Genomic DNA, 15,359 nt, shown 5'->3' on the forward strand with positions numbered 1-15,359 from the left:
GCCTCTATGACTGTCCTCCATAGATCGGACCACATTTCACCTTTGCTGTATGCTTGGAACATACCTCAACTCCAGTTGGCCGTGTTTTCCAATCTGATTCAACAACTTCTCTACATTCACTTCAGGGTAAAGAGACTCTAAAGAGGCCTTTAGACCCCACTAATACTCAGCTCTACATCCGTTCCTCAATGATACTGTCTCTATTGCAACCTACCCAAAGTGCTTGGGTCTAGGGCCAACTGCCTGTTCCCAAAACTGTCAAATAATAAGGGGGTGACATCACTGCTTCCTCCAGGTTTCAACACCAAAATTGGAAGACTCCAAAGAAGCCCTTAGACCTCACGGATGCTCACCTCTTCAGGAGTCCTTCAACGCTACCTCCTCTGTTGCAACCTAAAAAAAATGTGCTATGTTTCTGGGTATGGGGGAGAATTGGACCTGCTTTCATTAAGCAATGGGTCTGGAGCCAACTGCTCAATCTCTGAACTATCAAATAATTAAGGGGTAACATCACTGCTTCCTCTAGGTTCTAACATCACAACTGGAAGACTCCAAAAAGGCCTTTAGACCCAACTGATATTCCTCTCTTCAGCAGGCCTTCAATGCTAGACTCAAACACCAAAACCGGAAGACTGGCAGGGGAAGATGGAGATACTGGACAGTTGAATATGAGCTCCATAAAGACATTGGTGGACAAGTTTGATGTTGAGGAACTCCAGTGTCCTGACCTCAAGCCTTGTCTGTTGCAGCCCACACAAAATTTGCAGTGCTTCTGTGTATGGAGGAGCACGTGACCAGGGCCGGTGCAAGGATTTTTGCCGCCCTAGGCAAAATAAAAACTGCCGCCCCCCCATATGCTCTCCCACCCCCCATCCCAAGTTGCTGAAGGTGCTCCATTGGTCGGGGGGGGGCAGCAGATGGACCTGGCCTCGGACCCCCCCCCCTATCATTCCAGAGTCCAGTCCACGCCATATTTCTCCCCCCCCCCCCACCTCCGGGCACCAGTTCACTTACCTTGTTCCTCCAGGCGGCGACGGCTTCCCCCTCAGTCTCCTCCATGTCCCCTCTCCTCCCTCCTCCTCCACCAATAGGAATAGTTGCCATTTTCTTTTGGCCAATTGGGAAACAGGTCCCAGGGCCCGCTTCCTGATTGGCCGGGAGGAGAATCAGTGTGGCACTAGCAAATATTAATTTGCTATTGTCACACAACTGGGTGGGCTCTGCGCCCCGAGCCCCCCTTTTTTTGAAGCCTATTAGAGCCTCTGGCTCTAATCACGTGCTTCATAGAAAAAAAAAACCCTCATTGGAATCCATGTATCCGGTGCCCTGCATGTAGATTAGGGGATTGGATGCATGGATGGGGGGGGGCGGCCCCCCTGCGCCCCTAATGGACGGGCGGCCGCTACTGGTTAAAAACCCTTCAGTGACTTATGGTAGGTCACCTATCTCGGGTCAGGCTCCGCCGGCGCCCCCTGCTAAGTTGCCCCCTAGGCGGCTGCCTAGGTTGCCTTACTGGTAGCACCGGCCCTGCACGTCACCTCTTTCCATGTTGCAATGCTTAAGTCTAGGGATAAATGCCTAATTGCAAAACTGTCAGATGATAAGGGGGTGACAACACTGCTTCCTCTAGGTTCCAACACCAAAACTGAAACTCCAAAGGAGCCTATAGACCCTACTAATACTTACCTTTTCAGCTGTCTTTCAATGCTAGGCTCCAACACCAAAGCCGGAAGACTGGAAGGGGAAGATGGAGCCACTGGACAGGTGAGTATGAGCTCCATAAAGACATTGGTGGACAAGTTTGATGTTTAGGAACTCAAGTGTCCTGACCTCAACCCTACTGAACACCTTCTAGATGAACTGGAACAAGTTTTGGCCCAGGTCTTCTCATTCAACATCAGTACCTGACCTCACCAATGCTCTTCTGGCTGAATGGCCTCAAATTCACAAAGTAAATAAAGGGTGGGAGAGGAGGTAACTCCATTCTTTTGGAATGGGATATCCAACAAGCTCATCTAGGTGATCTAGGTGTGATGGTAAGCAGGGCCGGTGCTACCACTAGGCAAACTATGCAGCCGCCTAGGGCGAACTGCCACCTAGGGTGCAGCCATGGCCAGTGCCACATTCCTCTCCTGTCACCTCCTCATCCCCAGTGGACGTCACCACTAGAGAGGGGTGTATACAGGAAGGGGGGGTAGGGTTAAAGGGGGGCAGTGTGTATAGCAAGGAGGGTGTAGGGTTAAATGGGAGCAGTGTGTATAGGAAAGGGGGTGTAGAGTTAAAGGGGGTTTAAGGTTAAAGGGGGCCAGTGTGTGCAGGAAGGGGGTGTAGCATTAAGAGGGGGCAGTGTGTGCCGGAGGGGGGGGGGGTGTAGGGTTAAAGGGGGCAGTATGTATAGAAAGGGGGTGTAGGGTTAAATGGGAGCAGTGTGTAAAGGAAGGGGGGTGTACAGTTTTTTTTTTTTGGGGGGTGCAATTGGCTGGTCTTGCCTTGGGGGCAAAATTGTCTAGCACCGGCCCTGATGGTGAGATGTCTACAAGTTTTTGATCATTTAGTATATATGTCAGCATCATAGCACTCACCTTGCTGAACAAAGCTCCTATACTGGACTCGGGTGGTCTGGATTCCCGGTCTGTTAAACAATATATACATTTTCTTAGGCCTGTATATCGGGGCTGCCTGTAAGCTATAAGTTATAATCGAATGAATGTTCTTCTGCTAACACAGCAAGGGACTTTGTATGCTCTACCTGCCAGCTAACACGATTACATTGCCTTCCTATAAATCCTGTAATTAGTTTTATGTTTTCTTTACGAATTGAGTGTAAAATTTGCCAGCTCTCCCCTATGAAATGGATCTATGTATTCGCTTTTATTTGCATTTGCTTAAGTATTTTCCTTGGGCAAACTCGATTTGTGTTTTTTTTCCCTTATTATCGAGCCCGTGACACCGTCTGGCCTGGCATATTACGGGACCCCCTTCCTGGACCATTAATACGGATACTTTTCTCTTTCAATTTAAATCATTATTTTATGACTTTTTACGTGTTTTCTAAAACATCAAAATTAGTTTTCACGTCCGAGACAGATACGAAACAGGCCTGGCGAGTTTGGTGTTCCTTGCACAAGCCGGATTAAAAAAGTAAATAAGTAAAATACTATGTATATAAATAAAACATTTAAAGAACATAGGTCAAAAAATAAATAAAAATAAAGAAAAAATGTATATTCCTGTTTTGCTACGTTTTTTTTCTCCCCTATTTTTCTGTGCATCCATATCTTTGTATGTTGAAGCCAGGGGAGGACTTGACCAGGGGGCAGGGGGGCAATTGCCCCCCTTGGCCGCTCTGATTTTCTTTCTTATCTGCGGTGGTGCAAAAACCTCAACGAAAAAACCAGTGAACAAAAAACGTGCATGTGAACACACACACTATAGAGTGCACTTAAGGGTGTGCTTTTAGTCCAGCCCCCGAAAGTGTAGGACTTCTACCCTGATCCCCTGGGGCGCAAGGCTCCTGACAGGGATAAAGGTTTACATGGTCTGCCTAGCCAGAAGGCCTGGCAGAACCCGTTCTTCTGGGCAGCCGAAGCCGCACCCGAATACTAGGTCGATGGGGCTCTCCCGAAGAGAGACCCCCCAGGGGCAGGGGAGGAAGGAACCTGAGGGCCACACATCCTCCCCCTTGACTTCAGGGCAAGCCGGAAGACTCACACCCTCCATCTCACACTCTCCATCCAAAACACACACAAAAGTGAAAGAGTGACAAATGTTGGAGAAAATAAATAGAGAATAAAAAAGTGGCCATGTCAAATGTGCATTGGCCTAGACCCTGAGGCCACTCTGATGCCCCTTAAAAAGGCTGCACCACTTCTGCCACTGACATACCTAAAGGATTCCTGCTGAAGAGAAGTAAAAAGTCCCTGCCGCTGACTTACAAAGTTTGGGATGAAGACAAGGACAGAGCGCAGGCCTCCCCCCCAAGAATGGATGGTGTAAACTGTGTCTGACCATTGGCCGGTTCCATGCCTTACTGGACATCTCCTGCCCCAGCCAGCCCCAACCGAGCTGTCCCAGCTCACCCCCAACCACCCCCTGCTGGCCAGGTTGAGAACCCGGATTTGGCCGGTGAGTAGAGAGTACCTGGAGCGGAGCTTCAGTCTGGAATGGGGGTCAGGAGGAGGACGGGAAGAGGGAGAGTGGGAGTGGGGTTGAGTCGCTGCACCATGGGTATCTGGTTTGTGCTTGCCCCCTGGGCCGAAAGTTGCCAGTCAGCCCCTGGTTGAAGCTATACAGGGAAGTTATGTGAGCCAGGAAAGCCCCAGGCAATGGTGGTCAATAACTGGCTACATTCACATCTGGGTGTTCTAAAAACATGGGTAGATTCACGCGTTTCTTCCTGCATTTTCAGAAACGTGGCAAAGAAGCTCAATTGCCATTTTTTTGGGCGCTGAGCCAGGTGCGTTTGATGTTGAGCATTTTTGCGCCTTTTTCACATGTTTTGACTCGTTTGTTAAAATGCAGGCAGAAATGGGGAAAAACGCAGTGCCATTATTTCTTGAACACCCGCCACAGGTATACTGCGGCAGGCTGGCTTGGCTGCAGGAAACGATGCATGGGTACGTCGGTTATGTGTGTTCCGCTAGAGGTGCGCGCCCGCCCCCACTAGGAATTGGGAATGCCGATCCACAGGACCGGCAGCCGTGATCGCCGCCACACACCCGCGATCCCTCCCTGGTGGGACAGGTCATGGGTCATGTCTCTCATTTAAAGTCCCAACTCCTTCCTATTTGCAATTCAACAGGGATGTAGGCGACCTTGCACCCCATTTAAAGTCCAGAGCTATACCACTCTAATTCAGAAACCAGTAAAAGGTCCAATGACCACCACAGCTCTCTCCAATCTGCTGCAAGTCCTTTTTGGCTCACCAGCAGTCCAGGGACAAGGTCATCTAGAACCCAGGGTGAAAGTGCCAAATTGCAGCAACCCCCCCTTAAGATGTATGAGCATTATGTGTAAGCAAAAAGCCTCTCCCCCCACCTAAAAAAAAATGAACAGTTAATCTGCATGTTTAGCTCAAATCCTCTCATTCCACATATGCCCCCAATACAACCCCCCCCCCCCTCCAAAAAGAAAAGAAATTTCCCCTTTCTACAAATTCTCTACCCCTCCAATTTCCCCTCTGAGCACAAATCCTCCCCCCCCCCCCCACTCCGAATCCCCTGTCCCTGCACAAACCACCCTTCCCCAATCCCTCATCCTAGCACAACCCCCCCCCCCCTCAAATTTACACTGCTAGCATAAATGTCCCCCTTTTGACACTACTAGCATACAAATCCCCCTCCCCCAAAAAATTTCACCTACTAGCACAAATCCCACCCACCCCCAAATTTATATTCCTATCACAAATGCCCCCCAATCATCACTACTATTTCACCTCCTAGCACAACCCACCCCCCCCCCCCCCCCCACCACCACCACCACCACCATCTTAGCCTTATCTAGCACAATCCTCCCAAATCCCCCATCATAACAAAAATACTCTTCCCCCATCTCCCCTCTCAATACAACCCCCCCCCCCCCCACCCCCAAATCATCACTCCTAGCACGCCTCCCCAAATTTTCCATCCTGGAACAATTCTTACCCCCGGCCGCAACCCCCCCCCCCCCCCATTTCTTTCTCCAAACACAAATCCCCTTCCCCCTCTCTCCTTGTGATGCCCCCGAACATCACATGATACCACAGTGCCCAGGACAGCCTCCCCTCCAGTCCACCCCTACTTTAGGCCCTGCTCACCAGTTTGCTTAACCCTAGCCATCTAAATCTGGCTTAACATGAACCAATAAAAATGACGGCCAAGATAAATACAGGTCACCTTCTCATGTCACCTCATATGCAATGTCACCATTACAAGCCTAGTCACACTTTCCGAGTCACCAAAACTTCCCATTTTTAACCAGAAACTTAATATGGCCACAATCACCATAATAATATAGAAAATGAGGGTTGCCTCCAATCATTCTACATCCGCGTGACCTTGCATTGTATGTCACAAATTTGCTTTAGAAAAAGAATATAAAAAAAACACATTCCACAGCTCATATCTTCTCACATAAATACATATTTACACAGCTGAGGATAAGTGTTGACAGTGAGTTTTTCCTACGTATAATAGTGGCAGTGAGGATTGCTGTGAAGCTTACAGGGGCCAAAGCTTGCCTTAAATTCCTTCTTCCATTTATGTGCAAGTCAAAGAATGACGTATGGGGGCCCATGATAATGGCGGATAGATTGACGGAAGAGAGTGGATTTTGGTCATTATTACAGAACCAGTGGGAGAACAACCAGGGTCGCAAAGGTCGCACTTATGACAGAACCCTGGTGTTCCGCCACTGTGGGGGGGCCCCGAGATTGCAAGAATGGGGCTGCTGCAGAACATGTTAAAGGGTCTCATAGGGTTCACACTGCTGCAACTTGCTTGCGATTTCCTCATGACTTCCGTGTGATTTCCTTGCAACTTGCTTGCGACTTTTACGATTTAACATTGTATAAGTAGTGCAGGGGCCCTTTTTTTTTTTTGCCCTGTAACTTGGATAGCATTGATTAAATTAATCTGTTTTGACTTGTCAAGCGATTTATGTGTAGCAGGTCGCATGATAAGTCACAGCAGTGTGAATCGGGGCTTATAAAGGGCCACGAGAGTAAAGGGCCCCCGGGATCAGTGGGCGGACTGGCTCAGGGGACAGGGGGCAATGGCCCCTGGGCCACTCTGATGCCCTGTAAAAAGGCTGCACCACTTCTGCCACAGACTAAAGGATTTCTGGTGAGTGCGGAATGAAGACAAGGAAAAAGCGCAGCCCCCTCCCCCCTCCAGCATGGATGGTGTAAACTGTGTCTGAGCAGAGGCCGGTTCCATGCCCCACTGGAGACTCTCCTCCAACAGCCAGCCCTGACCGAGTTGTCCCAGCTCCCCCCCAACTTCCCCCTGCTGGCCAGGTGGGGAACCTGGATTCGATCAGTGGAGAGTACCTGGAGCGGAGCTTCAGCCTGGAATGGGGGTCAGGAGGAGGCCAGGAAGAGTGGGAGGGGTTCCGAGTCCCTGCACCATGGGCCTCTGGTTTTTACTTGCCCCCTGGGCCAAAAGTTGCCAGTCAGCCTCTGCCAGGATCAGAGGGAAGGGCCCCGGGGCTCGGAGGAAAGGGCTTCGGGACTGATGGAAAGGACCCAGACATCAGGGGATCCCTTCATGGTTTTTTGTTCCAGGACCCTGAAGGTTCTAGTTACGCCTCTGTACAGAACTTTTGAATTTTCTTGTTTTGAGCTAAGTTTTCTGGCAAAACACACGGCAGGTATAAAGTTGTTGTAATTAGCAAGAAAAGATATGTCAATACTATGACAGTAATAGACATAACGACTTGTAATATAAGCCCTTACGTCTTCCATTATAGCCATTCTGTAGGTCAGCCTTTCTCAACCTTATTACCCCAAAGGAACCTTTAAAATAGTTTTTAGATCTCGGGGGAATCCCTGCTAAATCCAGTTGGAGATCCGTGGGATAAATGGCTTTTATATTGGTGCTTAGTAAGAAGAATACAACCTTTACAATGTTGGTCAGGAGGCCTTTCTTACAAGAAGTTAAAAAGATCATTGGTGCGCCTTTCCCCCGTCAGCAGCGAGAATGAAGACCATTCTCAGCAACCAGACTGTTGACATCCCTGACAGGGTTGCCATTTCCTTGAGGGGCTACACAGTAACTGTGAAGGGGCCCAGAGGAAATCTGAGGAAGAACTTCAACCACATAAATGTAGAGCTGGGTCTACTGGGCAGAAAGAAGAAGAGGTTCCGTGTTGATAAATGGTGGAGTAACAGAAAGGAGCTGGCCACAGTGCGCACAATCGGCAGCCATCTGCAAAACATGATCAAGGGAGTCACACTGGGTTTTCGTCAGAAGATGAGCTCAGTGTACGCTCACTTACCCATTGACGTAGTTATTCAGGAGACTGGATCCCTTGTGGAGATCAAGAATTTCTTGGGTGAAAAATACATCTGCAGTGTGCGCTTGAGACCAGGTGTCGTCTGTGCCTTGTCTCAAGCCCAGAAAGATGAGCTGATCCTCGAACATTGAGCTTGCTTCCAACTCGGCTGCTTTGATCCAACAAGCCACCACAGTAAAGAACAAGGATATCCAAGAATTCTTGGACGGTATCTATGTCTCAGAAAGAGTAACAGTCCAGCAGCTTGAAGAGTAATGCCCCATACACACGTGCAGATTGTTGGCCAACTGATCGGCCAACTTTTGTCCAGTGTTGTTTGTTGGTTGAAATGTGCTCTAGACTTGCACTGGACTTTTGTTGGCCAACAAAAACCAACTTCAGAAGTGATGTCATGTTCTGGTTGACTTTCCCTGTGTTTTTTCTTCTCTGAGCATGCCCAGTCTTGCTCATCTGATTTTTGTCTGCCGAAATCTGTACTGACTGAGGAACAATCGGCCGTTTTTTGTTGGCCAACAAAAATTTTATAGCATGCACACCAGATTTTTTTCGGCCGAAAATTCGCAGTTGGTTGTCGGAAGCATCATACTAATGCCCCGTACACACGTTCAGATTATCGTACGACAAACCTCACTTTCGACCTAGTCTCACGATAATCAGATCGTTAGTACACAGCTTTCAACAGCCAATCACGACAGTTGGTCCAACAAAATCCGAAGGGACAAACCTGAAAACTTCTGTCGTACGACATCTTCTCGAACGATAATCGACTCGTCAGTACAGTAACGCTAAAAGTCGTTCGACAAATACCACGCATGATCGGAAATAGTCAAATAATCCGGAAGTAGATGGGAGAAAGTAAACACTACCTTGCAAACATTCGATCCGAAAATTGTCAGATGACGTTGCACGATGCAGGGGTCAGACGTATATAGATCACTTCTGATACGTAGCTACTAAAAATACACCTGGTCACTGAATCGTACGAAGAAAGTCGGATGGTTTGTACGCAGAGTTGCTTTCGATTTTTGTATCATGCAACCACTATGAAACTTTAGTCGTACGATGGTCGTACGATAATCTGAGCGTGTGTACGGGGCATAACAAGCCTACAATCGGCAGATTGGACGTTGGCCAACAATTTACGGCCAACAATCTGTGCCTGTGTACGGGGCTTTAAAGACTCAATTCAAGAAATCTGGGTCCTGTGCTACGTCTAATAAAGTCCATTTATCTAAAAAAAAAAAAAAAAGATCATTGGTGTAATGCCACTGGCTCTGCCAAGTGGCTTTGGCCCTGAAAATGTGCAAATACCATCAAACAGGAGGTTAGTCAGCCACAGGTCAAGGAACCCCTGGGCACCTCTGGAGGAACCCTAAGGTTACACAAAACCCTTATTGGGAATGGCTGCTGTAGGTCCACTAAAACCCTTGTGAGCACCTTGAAGGTACAAAACATACAAAAGCAAAGTAGACGTTGGAATGGAACATGAGACCATGTATCATCATCAACTGCAATGTCAGTTTAATTGTAAAAAGGTAATATATTGCAGCTTACCAGCCCTTAGAAATGGTGACTCCATTGGCTTTCTTTTTTTCAGGCTAAGAACATTTTCAGCAAGTACAAAAAAATACTCGTTGATCTTGCCAAAAATGCAGTGTCCTTGTCACTTCCTGTGAGTCGGAAATAAAGCACAAACATCCTTATCTTTATGGTGTAAACAATTGGTCCCTTAAATCCATGTAATGACTATGAACAAGGGCAGAAATGTTTGAAGTGAGGACCCTGGTTCCCTCCATGCATTGGAAGAAGTGTGTTGTTATTCATAGGATTACCAGGTGGAAATAAGGACCAGGGATGCGTTGGGTTCTGTCCACCCATATTTGGTCGACACCATTGACCTAATATGACCACGTGGCCATTTTAGCTCAATGACGTCACAAGCATTCCCGCAGGAATGGGCCGGTGGGAATACGATAACATGATGGCATCCCATGAGTTTTGCCAAACTGGGTTTGGACCGAGTTTTGACCAAATCCATCTCATCCCTAATAAGAAGTGGTACAGGGTAATATATAGGTAACATTTTTGGTTTTTGGACTAGATATGCTAGTGCACAGGTTTAAGTCAAAATACGCAGGAGAAGAAGGCATAACCGAATGCCTCCAGCATGGCAAAATCCCTCAGCCGGTGGTTGTGATGAGTGGATTAAGCAGATATTCACACAGCACAGCCCTGTTAGGTAAGGCAGGACACCAGACTTTTCTCTGCTGCAGTTAGGAAACACCTACAAGTCTAGCCCCCCCCCCCCCCCGCCCTGTGATTGGACAGTGAAGGAGAAGCAGGAGACTGATGCGCTTATCTTGCTTTAATCAGCATGCTCTCTACCTTGTGCTGCTTCTCCCTCCCTCAGTTTAGGATCTTCTGTAGAGGAACTGTAAAAGGCATTACAGATACATACACTGTGTGCGTTTAAGAAAAATACACTTTGGGCCCCATGCAAACCGGGTGTTTAGCCCCAGTGCATGGAGCTCTGGCGTTTAGCTAAAGTACAATGTCCAGCCCTACTGCCAGCAGCCTGTCAAATGGTATGAAAGGTGGACAGCTGCTGCCTCCGGACAGTGCACCTAGCAGTAGAAACGTAGGGCAGTATTCACCCAGGGACCAACTCCAGGAAAGCAGACTACTTGCTCTCCAGGCATTCATCCCTGGGCGCATATTGCCCTAAATGTTCATCCCGCTAGTTGCCCTTCCCGGGCCCTGCAGCTATTAGCCTCTCATAGAGTTTGACAGCCTGCGGGCAGTGGGGCTGGATGGTGCACCTAGCTAAACGCCAATCCCCAAGCAGCACCACTAAAAGCTCAGTGTGCATTGGGCCCTAGGGTTTTTTTTTTTTGTGGGAACACAGGGGAATGCAGTTCTAGCGCCTCCAGCACTATTTGTTTATAATGGCAAAGGGTGCTGGGATGTGCTGGAGGGTCTATTGTTGTTGGCTGCTGGAGAAGTCTATTGTTGCTGGTGGTGGCGGTCTGTTGTTGTTAGAGCTGGTCTTATGTTGATTGGGAGGTATTATGTTGCTGGGAGGGATCTACTGTTGAGGGAATGGTCTAATGGTGCTGGATGCTCGGAGATCTATTGTTACTGGTGGCGGTCTATTGCTGCTGGGGTGAATCTATTGTTACTAGGGGTCTATTGATGCTTGGATGGATCAGTTGTTACTGGGGAGGGGGGGTTGTTGTGGGGGGGGGGCTGTTGTTGCTGGGAGACTTATTGTTGCTGGGGGGGTATTGTTGATGGGGGATCTAAGCCAGATCGACTTGTGTCTTTTTTCAACCTGACTAACAATCTAACTATATATTGTTGCTGGCTTTTGGGATCAATTTTACTGTTTTTCTAGTTATCAATAACAAATTCCATGCAGATTACTTAGTATTACAGAATGACTGGTCCTGTATTCTATATTAGAGGCAGTACTGAGAGGTAGGTAGGGGGTGGAAGCAAAAGACAGTGCTCAGTGGGGGATAGGCGGCGGAGACAAGGGGGGTGAATCGAAAGGGGGCAGTACCTGCACCCAACCGCTGAAACAAAAGCCCTGTAGGACCCAATGATGGTGTCATGAATATAGGCTGCATTCCTTTGTCCTTCATATGTGCCTGGAGTTCAGATTTAAACTTCCTTTGGTCCCCGAGCAGTAGGATCTTTCAATCGTCATTCTCAGATACCACCTGGCTACGCCAAGCTGCAGGAAGGGGTTCATTGACACCTTTTGACTCTACCACACCAGGCTCCATCACGGCCTTCAGATTCCTCTTGACACCATTTGTACTCCGTCACTCAGTAGGTCTGTCGACAGGCCAAGCGGAGAACACAAACGTCCATTTAGAAAAGCTCTCTCCCCACATGTTATTGCAATTTAATATTTTCACACACAGACGCATCATTATCTGGGAACTTGACACTACGAGGGTAATTATGTAATATTTAAAGAGCTTCTTACTTCTAAAAGAGAACATTGAGGCACACGATGGATGGAATGCCGGCTGCATTGTCAAGCCTCTGAAATTCCCGCATTTGTTCATAGGTCACCACACAGATTGGAAGGGTTTTTTTATTTCTCCTGTCTATCATAGGAATCCCTCTCATTCAGTGCTTCAATAAAAAAATATTTAAGAGAAGGTCCTCTTACGGAAGTACATGGACCTTCCATAAATCTTATCTGTGATGCTTTGACAGGTATATCAATACAATTATCGTCTAAGCCAGGCTTTCATAACTTTCTTACCAATAAGGTAACCCTTGAAATAATTTTTAGGTCTAGGGGAACATCTGCTAGAACTAAGAAACTGGTGATCATAGGAAGAATGCTCCTTACATTGGTGGCCAGTGGGAAGAATGCTCCTTACATTGGTGGTCAGTGGGAAGAATGCCCCTTACATTGGTGGTCAGTGGGAAGAATGCCCCTTACATTGGTGGTCAGTGGGTAGAATGTTCCTTACATTGGTGGTCAGTGGGAAGAATGCTCCTTACATTGGTGGTCAGTAGGAAGAATGCTCCTTACATTAGTGGTCAGTGGGAAGAATGCTCCTTACATTGGTGGTCAGTGGAAAGAATGCTCCTTACATTGATGGTCAATAGTGATGGGCTTTATGTTGGAGTCGAATGTACATTCGACTTGAACATTGGGTGTTCGCCTGCCGATGGGCACCCCCATAATGCACTGCGCGGTCGCAGTGCATTAAGTGCTTGTGGTTTGCCAAAGCATGTACCTGACCTGTATGCTTTGGCCAATCACAGCACAATGTCCTGTCAGAGCCATGATTGGTGAAAGGCAGAGTGCCTTTAGCCAATCAGGGCTCAGGGGGTAAGTCCACGCCCCACACTATATAAGGCTGCTTACACGGCAACCCTGTGTAGTGTGTTAGGAGTTGAGATTAGGCAGGTAGTTAGTGAATTGTGCTTTCAGTCAGTTTAATGCAGTCAGTGCAGTGTAGTGTAGGGCTGATTCTTATGTAACATAGTGTAGTGCAGTCAGTGTAGTGCAGTCAGTGTAGTGCAGTGCAGTGTTGTGTAGGGCTGATTCTTGTGTAACATAGTGTAGTGCAGTCAGTGTAGTGCAGTCAGTGTAGTGCAGTCAGTGTAGTGCAGTGCAGTGTAGTGTAGGGCTGATTCTTGTGTAATACAGTGTGGTGCTGTCAGTGTTGTGTTGTGCTGATTCTTGTGTACCACTGAAGTGTTGGTGTATACATGTCTGTGTCACCCCAAGGATCCCATTTTTTTTCATTGAGATATATATATATATATATATATATATATATATATATATATATATATATATTTCTTTTCTTTTCATCTTTTTTTTTTTTTTTTGCAGCATCAGGTTCTGTTGATTCAATATTAGTATTCCCCCTTCTGTGACGCAGGTGCTATTCCTTCTGCGTTAGCAGTATTTTTTTTTTTTTTGGTGGCACAGCAGCACTAATAATATTTAGGGCATAATTGCTGTCCCCCCTTCTGCGTCATAGGTGCTATTTCTTCTGCGCCCAGCAGTGTTTTGTTTTTTTGGTTTTTTTTCGTGGCACAGCAGCACTATAAATATTTACAGCATAATTGCCGTACCCCTTTTGCGTTGCAGGTGTTATTCCTTCTGCATCAGCAGGGGTTTCTTTCTTTGTGGCGCAGCAGCACTAATAATATTTAGGGAAAAATTGCTGTTTCCCCTTCTGCATCGCAGGTGCTATTCCTTCTGCGTTAGCAGTGATTTTTTTTTTTTTGTGGAGCAGCAGCACTAATAATAATTAGGGCATAATTGCTGTCCCCCCTTCTGCGTCGTTGGTGCTATTTCTTCTGCACCTGGGTTCCCCTGGCCACAGGACCCAATTTACCCTAGACATGCGGCATGAGTTGCCATGTTGTGGGCAGGATGGCCGCCAGCACAGTGACAATCATTAACAATCCAGGGCCAGGATGCAGAGCATCAATCATTGCTATGGTGATGGTGGCTGGCTCACCCACACTGTGGCAATGAGTGGCTCTTATCCAGAGCAGGCAATATGCAGGTCCACCTTCAGTATTCAGGAGAAGACAGAAGTTCACCTCCTCCAGACCTCCTCTACCTCCCACCCTCTGCCACACTGCTGGAGCCAAAAGGTAGGGCTGTGATGCGAAGAGGGGACTGTGTGATTTGGGGGCTCTGTGATGGAGGAACTGTGTAATTGCGGAGACACTGATATGTTGTAGAGGCTCTCATGTGGTAGGGGGACTCATGTATAGTGGGCCTCTTGTGTATAGGGATAACTCTAAGTAAATTTTATCAAGGCAGTTGCAAATTTCTGAGGCAGCATCCCAATCCAGAAAGTAGAGGCTGAATGATACTTGACCATATATGTTGATGACTTTCTGGGGAGAAAACAAGATTACGTCATTGTCAGGGAGAGTACTGTGATTTCTGTGGTGTAACCTGGAAGTGTTACACCTACACAGGTCTTAGTATATATGCACTTAACATGAACAAAGATATCTGATGCTAGGCCTACTTTAACATACCAGCTTGTTCTTAGAAAGTGGAATTCGGAGAAGCTCACACAACATACAATTTCCATGAGGATGGCGTCCCTTGTGGGAAGGGAATCCAGCACTACAAAACCACAGGACTAACCACCGAGCCACTGTAATGCATGTAAGTCGTGAGGACAAAAGATCTTTGTGTGAACAGTTTTCCTTTCCAACCAGCACTTTATGTGTGAGTATAAACTGTAGGTCTGCTGAAGGCACATTATATTACCAACATTTTGATTTCCAATGCCCTTATCAAATGTCAGGAAAACCGAGCTCATGGCCTTGCTTAAAAAAATGTGCATGGAATGGTCCACAGAACCATGCACAGAATTTACAGAACGTGCATTTAGCATGCTCATGAGTATGAGAATGCATGTTTGATTGAACTTTGGCTCTTAGTCGGTTGTTTAAAGCATTGCAGGACTCCGGTGATCTGATCCCCCATTTACATCCATGTCCAGTTTGTTTACTCTACTTGTTCCTCAACCCCTGTTGCTGACTCTGGTTTGTAACCTGACCTTGCCCCTTGTTTGCTGTTTCGGTACCTTCTCTGCTCACCTGATACTGACCTTGGCCTGACTTTGACTCCGCTCCTGGTTCCCGATCCTGTACCTCTGCTGCCTGGTTATTGACAACTTCTGCCTGTCTGACCACACATTGGAGATCCTGCATCTGCCAGCTTGCCTGCTGCACTGTCCTCAGCTTCGCATCCACTATAAGCGATTCCGACCCTGATCGCCTACAGCAGGGGTGTCAAACTAAAATCCTTCTCGGGCCGCATCAGCATTATGATTGCCTTCAAAGGGCCAGTTGAA

At 47.3% G+C, this 15,359-nt stretch overlaps 1 protein-coding gene and 1 pseudogene across 6 annotated transcripts in view; one reads left to right on the forward strand and one right to left on the reverse strand.

Annotated features, from left to right (window-relative positions):
* PRDM16 (PR/SET domain 16) overlaps positions 1–15,359 on the reverse strand; it is a 909,210-nt gene that overhangs the window by 840,688 nt on the left and 53,163 nt on the right. The window lies entirely within an intron of this gene.
* LOC309567842 (large ribosomal subunit protein uL6-like) lies at positions 7,660–8,247 on the forward strand (annotated as a pseudogene). Its single transcript has one exon. The product of its transcript is annotated as a large ribosomal subunit protein uL6-like (transcript).

This window comes from Pelophylax lessonae, assembly GCF_965119305.1.
Source record: "Pelophylax lessonae genome assembly, chromosome: 12".
NCBI lineage: Eukaryota > Metazoa > Chordata > Amphibia > Anura > Ranidae > Pelophylax > Pelophylax lessonae.